Here is a 12,449-nt window from a genome sequence, read left to right on the forward strand (position 1 = left end):
GCCCCAAACCCCAGCAGGAACACCGCACAGGGCTGAAGCCCTGAGACGCCCCTCCCCACTGGGCAGAAGCCACTACCCCACCACCACACCACCACCACCCTGCTGCAAGGCACAGGTCCCCAGTTCCCCCCTCCCTCAGTCTGGTAAGTGGAGAATGGGGGGGGGGGTGCAGGTGGGCTCCGCTAGCCGCACTTTAACGGTAAAAGAGCCACATAAGAATGGCCCTACTGGGTCAGACCAAGGGTCCATCTATCCCAGTGTCCTGTCTTCCGACAGTGGCCAGTGCCAGGTGCCTCAGAGGGAATGAACAGAACAGGTAATCATCAAGTGATCCATCCCCTGTCGCCCATTCCCAGCTTCTGGCCAACAGAGGCTAGGGACCCCATCCCTGCCCATCCTAGCTAATAGCCACTGATAGACCTATCCTCCATGAATTCATCTAGTTCTTTTTTGAACCCTGTTATGGTCTTGGCCTTCACAACATCCTCTGGCAAGGAGTTCCACAGGTTGACTGTGCATTGTGTGAAGAAATACTTCTTTTTATTTGTTTTAAACCTGCTGCCTATTAATTTCATTTGGTGACCCCTAGTTCTTGTGTTATGAGAAGTAGTAAACACTTCCTTATCTACTTTCTCTATACCAGTCATGATTTTATAGACCTCAATCATATCTCCCCTTAGCCATCTCGTGAGCCACAGTTATATAGCAGGGCTGGCCAAACTATATCAGTTAAAAAAAAATCACAGTCCTACCCAGCATAGTTATATAAAAACTATACTACTGTAACAAGGCTTAAAAGTTATCCCTCCTAGCTTCCTTCTTGCATAGTACTTGTCATAGTTTATGCTCCTTTTCAGGGCTCAGATTGGACCACCACCTACCAATTCAGAGAACTAGCACCTCCATGAAGGTGCTCTCTTGCTTGCTAGAAACTGTTTTCCTTTTTTGAAATGAATGTTGAACTTAGACCAGTTTTAGATTAGAAACTTTTTTTGGTATAGTAATGGCAATTGGTGGAGGGCTTGCAGAATTTCAGTATTGGTAAACCCTTTTAGTGTAGATGAAGCTCTACCTGCATAAAAATGCTTTTGTGGGTACAGTTTATTTTGCTTGGGGCAGTGATTAGCTAATACGCATGTTATACATATTGCACACCATATTAATATGTATTATACATTATATATAAATGTTAGCTAAAGTTTTATATTTGAATCATACTTACTTGGAGCCAGGTTACATATTTGAATCATACTTACTCTGGCTACGTATCCCATAACACTCTGCAACGCTGAAGTCAGCTTTGGAAAATTCAAAATCTGTCAAAATCAAAATACGTTTGTTCTATGTCCTAGTATAGTTACCTTCATGGGCAGCTGGTTTGGAATGTAGTATCCAAACCAGAGACAAGAAAAGTACAAAACCGAGGAACAAGTTAAGGAACTGTTATGGACTGGTGGGTGGGATTTTAGTGTCGTGTAAGGACTTTTGTAACTTGTAAACATACTATAAATAGCTAAAATCCATATCTTTGAAACATACCTTCTGTATGTGAACATGTTGAGAGATAAGAATTGCTTCCCGGGGGATATATATGTCTCCTTTTCATATTGTACTGCTTTGTCTTTAGACAATACATTTGGTTATGTGCTAGTGTACACTTGAAATGCTTCAGTGTAGACCAGGGATAGGCAACCTATGGCAAGCGTGCCGAAGGTGGCACGTGAGCTGATTTTCAGTGGCACTCACACTGTCCGGGTCCTGGCCACCGGTCCGGGGGGCTCTGCATTTTAATTTAATTTTAAATGAAGCTTCTTAAACATTTTGAAAACTTATTTACTTCACATACAACAATAGTTTAGTTATATATTATAGACTTATAGAAAGAGACCTTCTAAAAAGGTTAAAATGTATTACTGGCATGCAAAACCTTAAATTAGAGTGAATAAATGAAGACTCAGCACCACTTCTGAAAGATTGCCGACCCCTGGTTTAGACACTGCCCATGATGACAGAAGGTGTTCTCCTGTCGGCATAGGTAATCCACCTCCCCGAGAGGTGGTAGCTAGATCTCCAGAAGAATTCTTCCATTAACCTAGCACTGTCTACATGGGGACTTAGGTCGGCTTAACTACTTTGCTCATGGGTGTGGATTCCTGAGCAACATAGATGGGTTGCTCTACTTTTCTAGTGTAGACCAGCCGTAAGTTTGGTTATGTGGTCTCTTGACCATTCTTAGGCCTGGTCCACACTAACCCCCCACTTCAAACTAAGATACGCAATTTCAGCTACATTAATAACGTAGCTGAAGTCGAAGTACCTTAGTTCGAATTTACCGCGGGTCCAGACGCGGCAGGCAGGCTCCCCCGTCGACTCCGTGTACTCCTTTCGTGGAGCAGGAGTACCGGCATCGACGGCGAGCACTTCAGGGATCGATCCCAGAAGATCGATTGCTTATCGCCGGACCCAGAGGTAAGTATAGACGTACCCTTAAGAACAAACTGTGAGTGTACTCAAACAGTTGGCTACAGCTTTTAGACAATACAGTGATATAAACTACACCAGCAAAAGCATTCTGGTACCAGTAGAAGCTGCGTCTACACTAGGAGGGAATTGCAAGGCAAACTTTTTCTAGTGTAGACCTGAGCGTATGGTTAAGAAAGCCTCAAAAATATGCCCTGATTGGAGATAAGGCTGCAGAGAACCTGGAACAATAGCTTTGAGAGATATGAACTACCCCATTGATCTCTGGGCTTGGCGTCACTAATTTTTGTATGCGGATGAACTTGAGGTCCAGGAGGTCCCCTGTATACATTGGGGTTGCATTCTTGAAAAGGGTGATGGATATCAAAACGATGTATACCGGTGAACTTTCCCCCATAAGACATAATGGAATAAGGAGGGCGAGGGGAGGCGATCACAACTTCACCACTCTCGCCTATGACAATGCTTTTCGCCTAAACAGTGTACCTTTTTACAATGACAGGTTATACAGTACAAATTTTACACAAAACATTGAATAAAATAACATAAAACCCTACTAACACTGTTCAAACACAGAACATTTTAATACAGTAAATACAGTACAGTAATACAGTATAAAACAGTGTCAATTATGCTAAACTTAGGTAGGGGTGGCAGCAGGGTTTTCCTGGGCTGGCTTTTCCATGGCTGGTTTTTTGGTTGCAGAAGTCTTAAAAAAGGATTTTATCGATGTCTGCACTCTTGCATGAATCTTTGAACGAGAGATCTCCCTGCAGCAAGCCACTGAATCGAGAGCCCTGTAGACTTCGGCAGACCATTTATGAAAAGGATCACTCCTCTGTATGATTTGCGTCATCTCATCCAGCAATCCAAAGAAACAGGAGAGATTCTTTGTTGTCAGACCATTGGCTTCTTGCCCTACGTCATCATCATCATCCTTGCTTTCTTTGGATATCCGTTGTTGGTCCGTTCAATCAGTTCCTCATTTGTCAGTTTGGTCAGCGTGAGACTTCAACAACTCCTGTACAGCTCATCCTCCTCCTCTACCTCCTCGAAGCCGACATCCTTCACCAACTTGACAATTTCTTGCTCGAGAGCAGGAACGGCATCAAAGCCCATGAAGCTGTGGACAGCATCTGGCCATGCATGATGCCAAATGTCATTCATACATTGCAAAGTGACCTCTTCCCATGACGCGTCAATGTTTTCCACGCAGTTCAAGATGTTGTAGGACTTCCAAAACTCGTTTACACTGGGCTTTCCTTCACCTGCTGTCTCTTTAATCAGCAAGGAGAACATCCTCTGAAGGTAATAACCCTTGAATGTGGCCAGCAGACACAAGTACAGTACAATTAGGGAACATGTTCCAATTCACGTTGGTCCCAATCCATGTAAATGATGGATATACAGATCAGGACCAACGTAAATCAGAACAAGTACCCCTATTGATGAGCGACGGATATCCGAAACAACAAATAAAGGGGAGATGTATACCGGGGACCCCCTGTGCCTAACATTGTTGGAGAGTCTAGTGTGAACTCCCCACACTTTTTGTGCAAAGTGTCCGGAATGATGTCTCAGTTTGGTGCCACCAATGGGGGTGGGGTTTGAGACACACCATATAGTCACTACCCCTCCCCCAATTAAGAAAGCGACAACAAGCCCACAGGCAAATTTATGCCCAAGAGAGGCTAAGCTAGTCTCAAGGAGCCCAGTGAAACTCCGCACAATATCATATTCTGAACATCCACAGATCCTGTGAATAGCATCTCATTTTGATTATTCATCTGAGCAAAGTTGTTTGTGATTAGAGCTAGGAATAGTAATACCCCCTCCCCTCTATTTCAATCCCTGTTCATTTCCTTTTCCTGAAGGAAATCTATTTGGCTCATTTAACCTCTTGAATTTTGTCATTTTGCCACAGTGATTTACCTCTTATGTTCCCACTTCCTTGTTTTGTTGAGGGGTATGCCTGCTTTCTGGGACAGGGAGGATGAAACCAGGAAAATTGGTCATCATGTGTGTGGGGCTGAGCTCCAGGCACCAAAAAGACAGGAGCTGAGGAAAAAAGGAGTCAGCTGCTGGAAGTGTTGCCAACTCGACATAGCAGGAAGTCACCAGAGAAACCCTGAAAAGTCACTAAATGTAGCTGTTTAAGCACTCAAAAGGAGTCAAAAATGTCACGAAACAAAACTTCCAGAGAATTCAACAGAGAATTTTTTTATATATGTGTGGGTGTGTGCGCGCGTCCAGGCAAGTATAGTCACAAAATCGTTCACAAGTAGCTCAAGATCATAATAAAATCCATTGTTAAAATCCATGTTCTTCTTACTACATTCTGTTGGACACCAAGACAATGTCATTACCTCTCAATTGAGCATGTCCTTGGAAGGAATTGCGTTCAAGGGCTTCTTGGATTGAGATCACTATAATCTGCCGGCGAGGAAAAGAAGTTTGTGGAGGCCAATTAAATATTTTGCTAAAACCAGGTGCACTTTGGAGAGAGCAGCACATTAGCCAGGGGTTGTTTTTAGCCAAATGTGTTCTTTCTTGCTGCTCCATAGTAGGTAGCATGTCCTGTGATGCAGGGAAAGATGGCTAATGAAGTGGGCAGAGTGGGGGAGGCAGGTTGTTGGCGAATGCTCTCCCCCTCCCCCCCGGCTCTGGGCCCTCCCTTTCACTAAACTGTCGTCTCAAATCTAGGCTGGCAAGAAAGAAATTAACCAAACCCAGTCCCCCTTCAGACACCTCTGGGCAGTGCTTAATTTGTGCCTGGGCATGCCAGGACTGAGGGCAGCTGAGCCCTGGCCCCTCTTTCATCACAAATTAAGCACTGGGCATACCTAAACCTGCAAAATATCTTCGTCCCACTGCAGCCCAGGTTGGCTGGGGCTGGTTAATTTCAGCTGAGCCTCGCCTTTCTTGCCAGCCTGGATTTGAGCCGACAGGTCAGTGCAGGGCCGGCTCCAGGCACCAGTTTAACAAGCAGGTGCTTGGGGCGGCTAAGGGAGAGGGCGGCACCTGCGGCAATTCGGGGGCGGCAGGTCCCTCATTCCCTCTAGGAGCGAAGGACCTGCCGCTAAACTGCCGCCGCCGATCACGGCTTTTTTTTTTTTTTTTGCTTGGGGCAGCAGAAATGCTAGAGTCGGCCCTGGGTTAGTGAAAGGGAGGGCCCAGAGCCAGGGAAGGAGGGCATTCGCCTGACCTGAGCTCGGTGCCAGAGGGAGCCAAGAAAGTAGATTTAAAAACAAAAATCCACTAGCCGGACCCCTTCCCCCCCTCTTCCAGGGTTTGATTTCTGAAAACAGATGGGCAGCTAATCCCAGGCCAAGCCAAGGGGATACGTAAAGGGGAGCCAAAATCAAGCTAGCTCCACCTTTGATCCTGTAGTAAGGGCTTCCTCCCTGGGGGCATGGTGCCTCCTACCCCATTGGGGCACATGGCTCTGTCTCATCCAGAGGCGGCTCTAGCTTTTTTGCTGCCCCAAGCACGGCAGGCAGGCAGGCTGCCTTTGGCGGCATGCCTGAGGGAGGTCCCCGGTACCGCCGATTCAGCTGCATGCCTGCGGGAGGTCTGCCGGTCCCGCGGCTTCAGCATACCCGCCGCCGAATTGCTGCAGAATCCGCGGGACCAGCGGACCTCCTGCAGGCAAGCCGCCGAAGGCTGCCTGACTGCCGCCCTCACAGCAACCGGCAGGGCGCCCCCCCGCGGCTTGCCACCCCAGGCACACGCTTGGAGCTCTGGTGCCTGGAGCCACCGCTGGTCTCATCCCACCTCACCTTCCATCTGTGCGGCTCTCCTCACTGACTAACCTGCCTCCCCCACCCTGCCCACTTCATTAGCCATCTTTCCCTGCATCACAGGGTATGCTACCCAGTGAGAAAGAAAAAACATTTGGCTAAAAACAATCACTGGCTAATGTACTTCTCTTTCCATAATATGCCTGGTTTAAGCAATTAGCCTCCACAAACCTCTTTTCCTTGCTTGCAGATTATAGTGATCTCAGCCCAAGAAACCCTGGAATGCAATTCCTACTGATGACATAATCCCAGTTGAGACATAATGACATTGACTTGGTGTGCAAAAGAAAGTAGTAAGACGAGCATTGAATGGATTTTATTAACACAGCTGAGCTGCTGGTGAATGATTTTGTGACTATATATATTGGTGACTTCTTTCTCTAAATGTCACTGTAATTGGCAGTGAAAGTCACTAGATTTGTCACTGGTCACTTTGACACTTCTTTTTACGCTAGGAAAACCAGAAAGTCGCTATATCTAGTGACAAAATAGCTAAATTGGCAACAGCCTTTGCTCCCAGACTTTTACCGCAGGAATCACTCCCCTTACTTTCCTCAGCAAGCAGAACAGTCTAGAGCACCACAGTGACACCAGTGGGGCCTACAAAGAAGAAAATGGAAAAAAAACCCCGCTTATAACTTTGAAGCTATCAGGAGGAAAAACGAGAGTGGGTTTTGCATACAAAACCCAGGTATGCTGACTTTTCGTGCAGCGTTTTATACAGTCTTAAGGGTGAGGTTTCTAGCAACGTCAAAAGTTACTGTTTTTTCCCCCTAACGCTTAAAAAATTAGAAACTAACTATAGCATAGCTGTATGGAAGTGTGTTGATGATCATGAGATCATTGTGGGAATTAATGTACAACCTTCAAGATTAGCCTCTATATTCATTTTTATTAATGAAAAAAGTCTCAGTAACAACATTTAGGTTCTGCGTGCAATATTGCATACGTCTACCAAGCCAGCCACAATAATAGCCCACCCATGGGGAGAGCTGGGTCTAGCCCAGAGAGAGTCTAGTTTCCTTGCAGTTCAGCTCAGCAACATGTAGGGACAGCAATGGTCAGTCTTCTGCAATCATTTTTGACCTGTTTGCTTTCAAGGCTGTCAAGCAGCAAACTTTCAAAACTTGCCAGGTCCGGCCCGAGATCTCCTTAATGGAAAGTGGCCAAAGAGTCATCTGGGATTCTTAGGCAAATCCCACAATCTTGAATAGCAGTATGGGGACAGCTTGGAAAACCCCTGTCCAAAATCCTCTGCACCAGTGGAAGCACTACACCAGGGGTTCTCAAACTTCATGGCACCGTGACCCCCTTCTGACAACAAAAGTTGCTACACAACCCCAGGAGAGGAGACCAAAGCCTGAGCCTGCCTGAGCCCCGCTGCCCTGGGTGGAAGGGCCAAAGCCCAAGTCCCACCACCCTGGGTGGGGCAGGGAGGCCAAAGCTGAAGCCCAAGGGCTTCAGCCCCAGGCAGGGGGCTTGTAACCTGAGCCTTACCACCCAGGGCTGAAGCCCTCAGGCTTCGACTTCAGCCCTGGGCTGTGGGGCTTGGGCTTCAGGTTTGGCCCCAGGCGCCAGCAAGTCTAAGCCAGCCCTGGTGACGCCATTAAAACAGGGTCACTTTGGGGTCCCAACCCACAGTTTGAGAACCACTGCACTACACAATGGCTGCTCAGATTTTCCCACTGTGCACCAATGCATATACATTGTTAGGCAGCATCGTAGATTTAGATGTGAATGCATGGTTAGCACACAGTTTTGGCAGACAGAGAAACTGCTATGTGGAGTAAGTTCAATAATGTTTGATTTGGTTCAGATCTCTGTCACTATGTGGTTAAAAAAAAGCCATGATTGGAAACTAGTGCAGACAGGCTGGGAGACAGGCCTTTCTTGTTTAAATAAAAGCAAAAAAAAAAAACCCAAAACCATCTTCAAATATAGCTACATTGACTCAGATTTCACATCTGCATCATGGTCTGCAGTTTTGATATCACTATTGGTCCCGAGTCCATTTATCACCGCCTTCCTCCTCTGCAGAAATGGTTTTCATTTCTCTCACCATGACATTGTCTCCCTCCTCATAAAAGCAGCTGAGGAACAAAGATTCCTCAAAAAAAATAAAAATAGAGCAACAGCTAATGTTTTTCAAAGATTTCTTCATGAGGCTTTAGTGCCTCAGAACAATTTAAACACAATAAATCATGGGAGAGAGAGAAAGAACACTCTGATTTTCACTTGTTCCAGATAGTCAGAGACATCTGTAAGTACTGGGTCTACCTGTTACAGGAAGAAATCTGTTTGCGGCTCAGTTTCAGTATAACTCTTCAGGGCAGTGTGGAGTTCCCCCTGTTTTGTTCCGTGTGGGAACTCTTTAGTATAACATGACTAACAAGGTGGAGGCTGTGGGATCCCCCCTGTGTTAAAAAAAATAATAAAAAAATACTTCCACCAGTTAAATTAGCTACTGGAACAGAAACCAATATAAGCAAATGTTACACTAGTACTAGCTCAGGGCGTTGTGCTTACATCTGCTCTCATGTGGAGAATGGAGCCAAGTTTAGTTTAACTGGGTCATGGCAGCTAAGCTAAAATTTTGACCGGTAATTCAGAACAGTCAGTCATATACCAGCCTCCACTGAATAATTATTTCTTTCCTAACAACTTCTGGAAACTCATTTTGGCTGAATCAAAATCTCCATTTATAAAGCCAAGCATTAGTGCTCTAACTTAGCCAGATGTGTTATTAACTCTTCTACAGGCAGAAGCTACAAAATAAAAAGCAACATCTTGCATGTAATGCTACTGAGGTAATTCTGCTACTCGGTGCCAGCATTTCAAGTACGTAGAACAATGAGCCATATGCTCCCATGGCTTACGTGCTGAACACCGTAGCAACTTATTACAAATTCGACAGGCAAGCTAAAACCTACTATTTGGTATGCTGCCACTTTGTACTGACCTGCAGCACAAAAATGGTCCCACGCAAAAGGGAGGGGGAAGCATTTGGGGGATGGGAAGTAGAGGAGGTGTGGCAGGAATCAGAGTATTACCCTGAAATATGAGGAGAGATTAATAAGACTGGGACTTTTCAGCTTGGAAAGAGACGACTAAGGGGGGGATATGATTGAGGTCTATAAAATCATGACTGGTGTGGAGAGAGTAAATAAGGAAGTGTTATTTACTCCTTCTCATAACACAAGAACTAGGGCTCACGAAATGAAATTAATAGGCAGCAGGTTTAAAACAAACAAAAGGAAATATTTTTTCACAGAACGCACAGTCAACCCATGGAACTCTTTGCCAGAGGATGTTGTGAAGGTCAAGACTATAACAGGGTTCAAAAAATAATTAGATACGTTTGTGGAGGATAGGTCTATCAATGGCTCTCAGCCAGGATGGGCAGGGATGGGGTCCCTAGCCTCTGTTTGCCTGAAGCTGGGAATGGACAACAGGGGATGGATCACTTGATGATTACCTGTTCTGTTCATTCCCTCTGGGGCACCTGGCACTGGCCACTGTCGGAAGTTAGATCTGGGTTAGATGGACCTTTGGTCTGACCCAGAATGGACATTCTTAGGAAATCGCAAAAGTAAGTTGCATCAGGAAAAAGAGGAAAAAATCCATTCCTCAGCACTGGAAATTATAAATACTTCTGTGGCTAAGAGCACAACAGGCACCATCTGCACATGGAGAGGGATTGTGGACTTTGTATATCAGACTGCCAGAGGCTTGGAAATTTGCTGCATGGATCCATGTGTGGCTCTGGCCTCTTATTACAGATTAAAAAAAAAATACGATCTGCATCCCCACAATCACATCATCAACTGGTATTTTATCGCTTTAATAGGGGTTTCTAGCCATGCTCTACATCAGTTACTAAAGACTTCTCCTCCCACCCACTCATGACTAGATGGCAGGACATGCATTGACACACAGATCAGTTTTGTGGGAAGTGTCGGAATAGCCCAGTGCATCTTTTCTGCACGTGTGCAGAAGGGAACCTCTGCAGTGCCGCTCTCCTCTTCCAGAGCTCTTTCCCTTTCTTGGCCCAGCACCCCGACAATATCCCTCCATGGATGCTCAGTGCAAAAAGGGCTCTGCTGATTTATTATTTTTGGAGAATTGCTGCTCTGCCTCCCAGCCGAAGTTATTCTAGATGTACTGTACAGCACTATTGCCTGCAAACCAGGTGGATTTCTGTGTAGAAAGCCAATTAGGAGTCATGTTCCATGTTCTGCTAACTCTCTCCCCGAGTCCCCTGAACATGCCTGTTGCTCAGCAACCCCAGTGACCCAACCAACAACCACATCAAGAGCCATGCTACTAAGGTAGGAGAGGGGCTGTTATCCCTGCAGAAGGCACCTGCCTATACAATACTGGGGTACCCTTCCTTGTGAATCACCATGATCCATAACATTGGAAGGCCTGCCTCTGTCCCTGCTCTACAGCCCCAGAAACCTTTCCCCTTGAGGACATACTGTACAGGAAACACAGAGGGGACTTTGTGGATACTGTCCCCTTTCTCCCTCCCCCCCCCCGCTACACCGTCCTGTGGGCCTCGTGGGGATGGAAGAACAGGCGATCTTAGAAATTCCTAGACTTTTTTACTACAGCATGGAGCCTATGACCCAAAATGTGTATGGAATCCATCAGTTAACCAGACACATTTTATATTAAAGGTTTCATAAATAATAATAGATGTTGTAAGCATGATCCAGACATGAGCAGTATGGGTTATAGGTATGAACACAACAGTAGGGGTTATAAATGGTTATAACCAATCTATTACCCCGTGGCACTAACAACAGATTAAAACATTTAACCCTTTATCAAATGGAATCTTAACATAAACCATGACCAGTGAACTCCCTCAGCCCCCAAGTTATTAGAAGGAGAAAAATCCCTGTCCTCATTCACATGCATAAACAAACAGATTATTCTTGTCCACTCCCACATCCCTCCTTCCGTATGGGTGCATGCACTTGGAAGGGTATAGGAGATAAGAAGCAGAATAATTGCAGTTCTTATGCCTAACTGAGCACAAGGACTTTGCCATCCCAAGGGGGCTGAGGCCTATATTTAAGTACAACCCAAAAAAATGCAGAATTGAAATATTTTAAAGACAGCAACACAGCAAAACATACGGGGTGGTTGTGGCTACTTGCATTAGAGAGAGATTTGGGACGCAAAGGTAGGAGGAGCAATGTTATTTCTAAAAGCCAGAGTGACTTTCATTATATTATAAGAATCCTCCCACCTACACAGTCATTATGTTATTGCAGCCATGGACTGAAAGGAACTAAGGACAAGAGCAAAATGTTCCTCATTGATAGCAACAGAAAGGAGAGAAAGATCTTGCAGCCTTAGTACAGTCCCCATACAGCCTTCCACTGCACTGTGTGTAAAGTGGCTCCATATCCATGTTTGCCATTTGAAGCAGGTGGAAAGGTCAAATGACTGACACTTGCTCTGTGCTAGTACCAGATCAGGTTATAAATGCAGTTTGGTGAACATGGCTGTCCATAAAGGGATGGTGGTAGGGATTATTTACCCTGTGCAGCATGCTCCCAGTCAAGTTACATGGCAATTTCTCATGTAAATTAGTGCTGCTTGTTGCACCATCAATTCCCCCTCAGTTCCTTTAACTAACCTCAGATGGGGAGGTAGCTTGTGCTTGGAGGGGACCAATGGCAGCATTGCACCTGAGCCAAACACACTTCTAGTTTTGTTGTGTGGGTTTGGGAGGGTCAGAGAGGCAGGATCTCCACAGGGCTGAAGGGAGGCTTTCCCATAGATCCTTAGACACCAGAGATAAGATGGGGCTGTGCATGGCTAGATGGCAACATCTTATTTATTCTGGGCAAATGCCAATTTCCCCCTATCTTCCAAGAGCATAATGCATCAGGTTTTCCTCATGTCCTCTTAACACACAAGGTATTGGTACAGGTGCATCTCTTTCACAGAGTTCTCTGTGGGACAGGATGGTAGGGGCCAGAGGAAAAAAATCATACAAGAGGACCTGATGCAGAAATATTCTCATGCCTTTCTTCAACATCTATATGTCCAGTTTAGCAATTCACATGCATGTGGACAACTAACTGTCATCTGTAGCCTATCATTTAATTCAGCTTCTGTACCAAATGACTGGAGGATAGCTAATGTGACGCC

This window comes from Terrapene carolina, unplaced genomic scaffold, assembly GCF_002925995.2.
Source record: "Terrapene carolina triunguis isolate 2854851 unplaced genomic scaffold, T_m_triunguis-2.0 Scaffold67, whole genome shotgun sequence".
In the NCBI taxonomy this organism is placed as follows: Eukaryota; Metazoa; Chordata; order Testudines; family Emydidae; genus Terrapene; species Terrapene triunguis.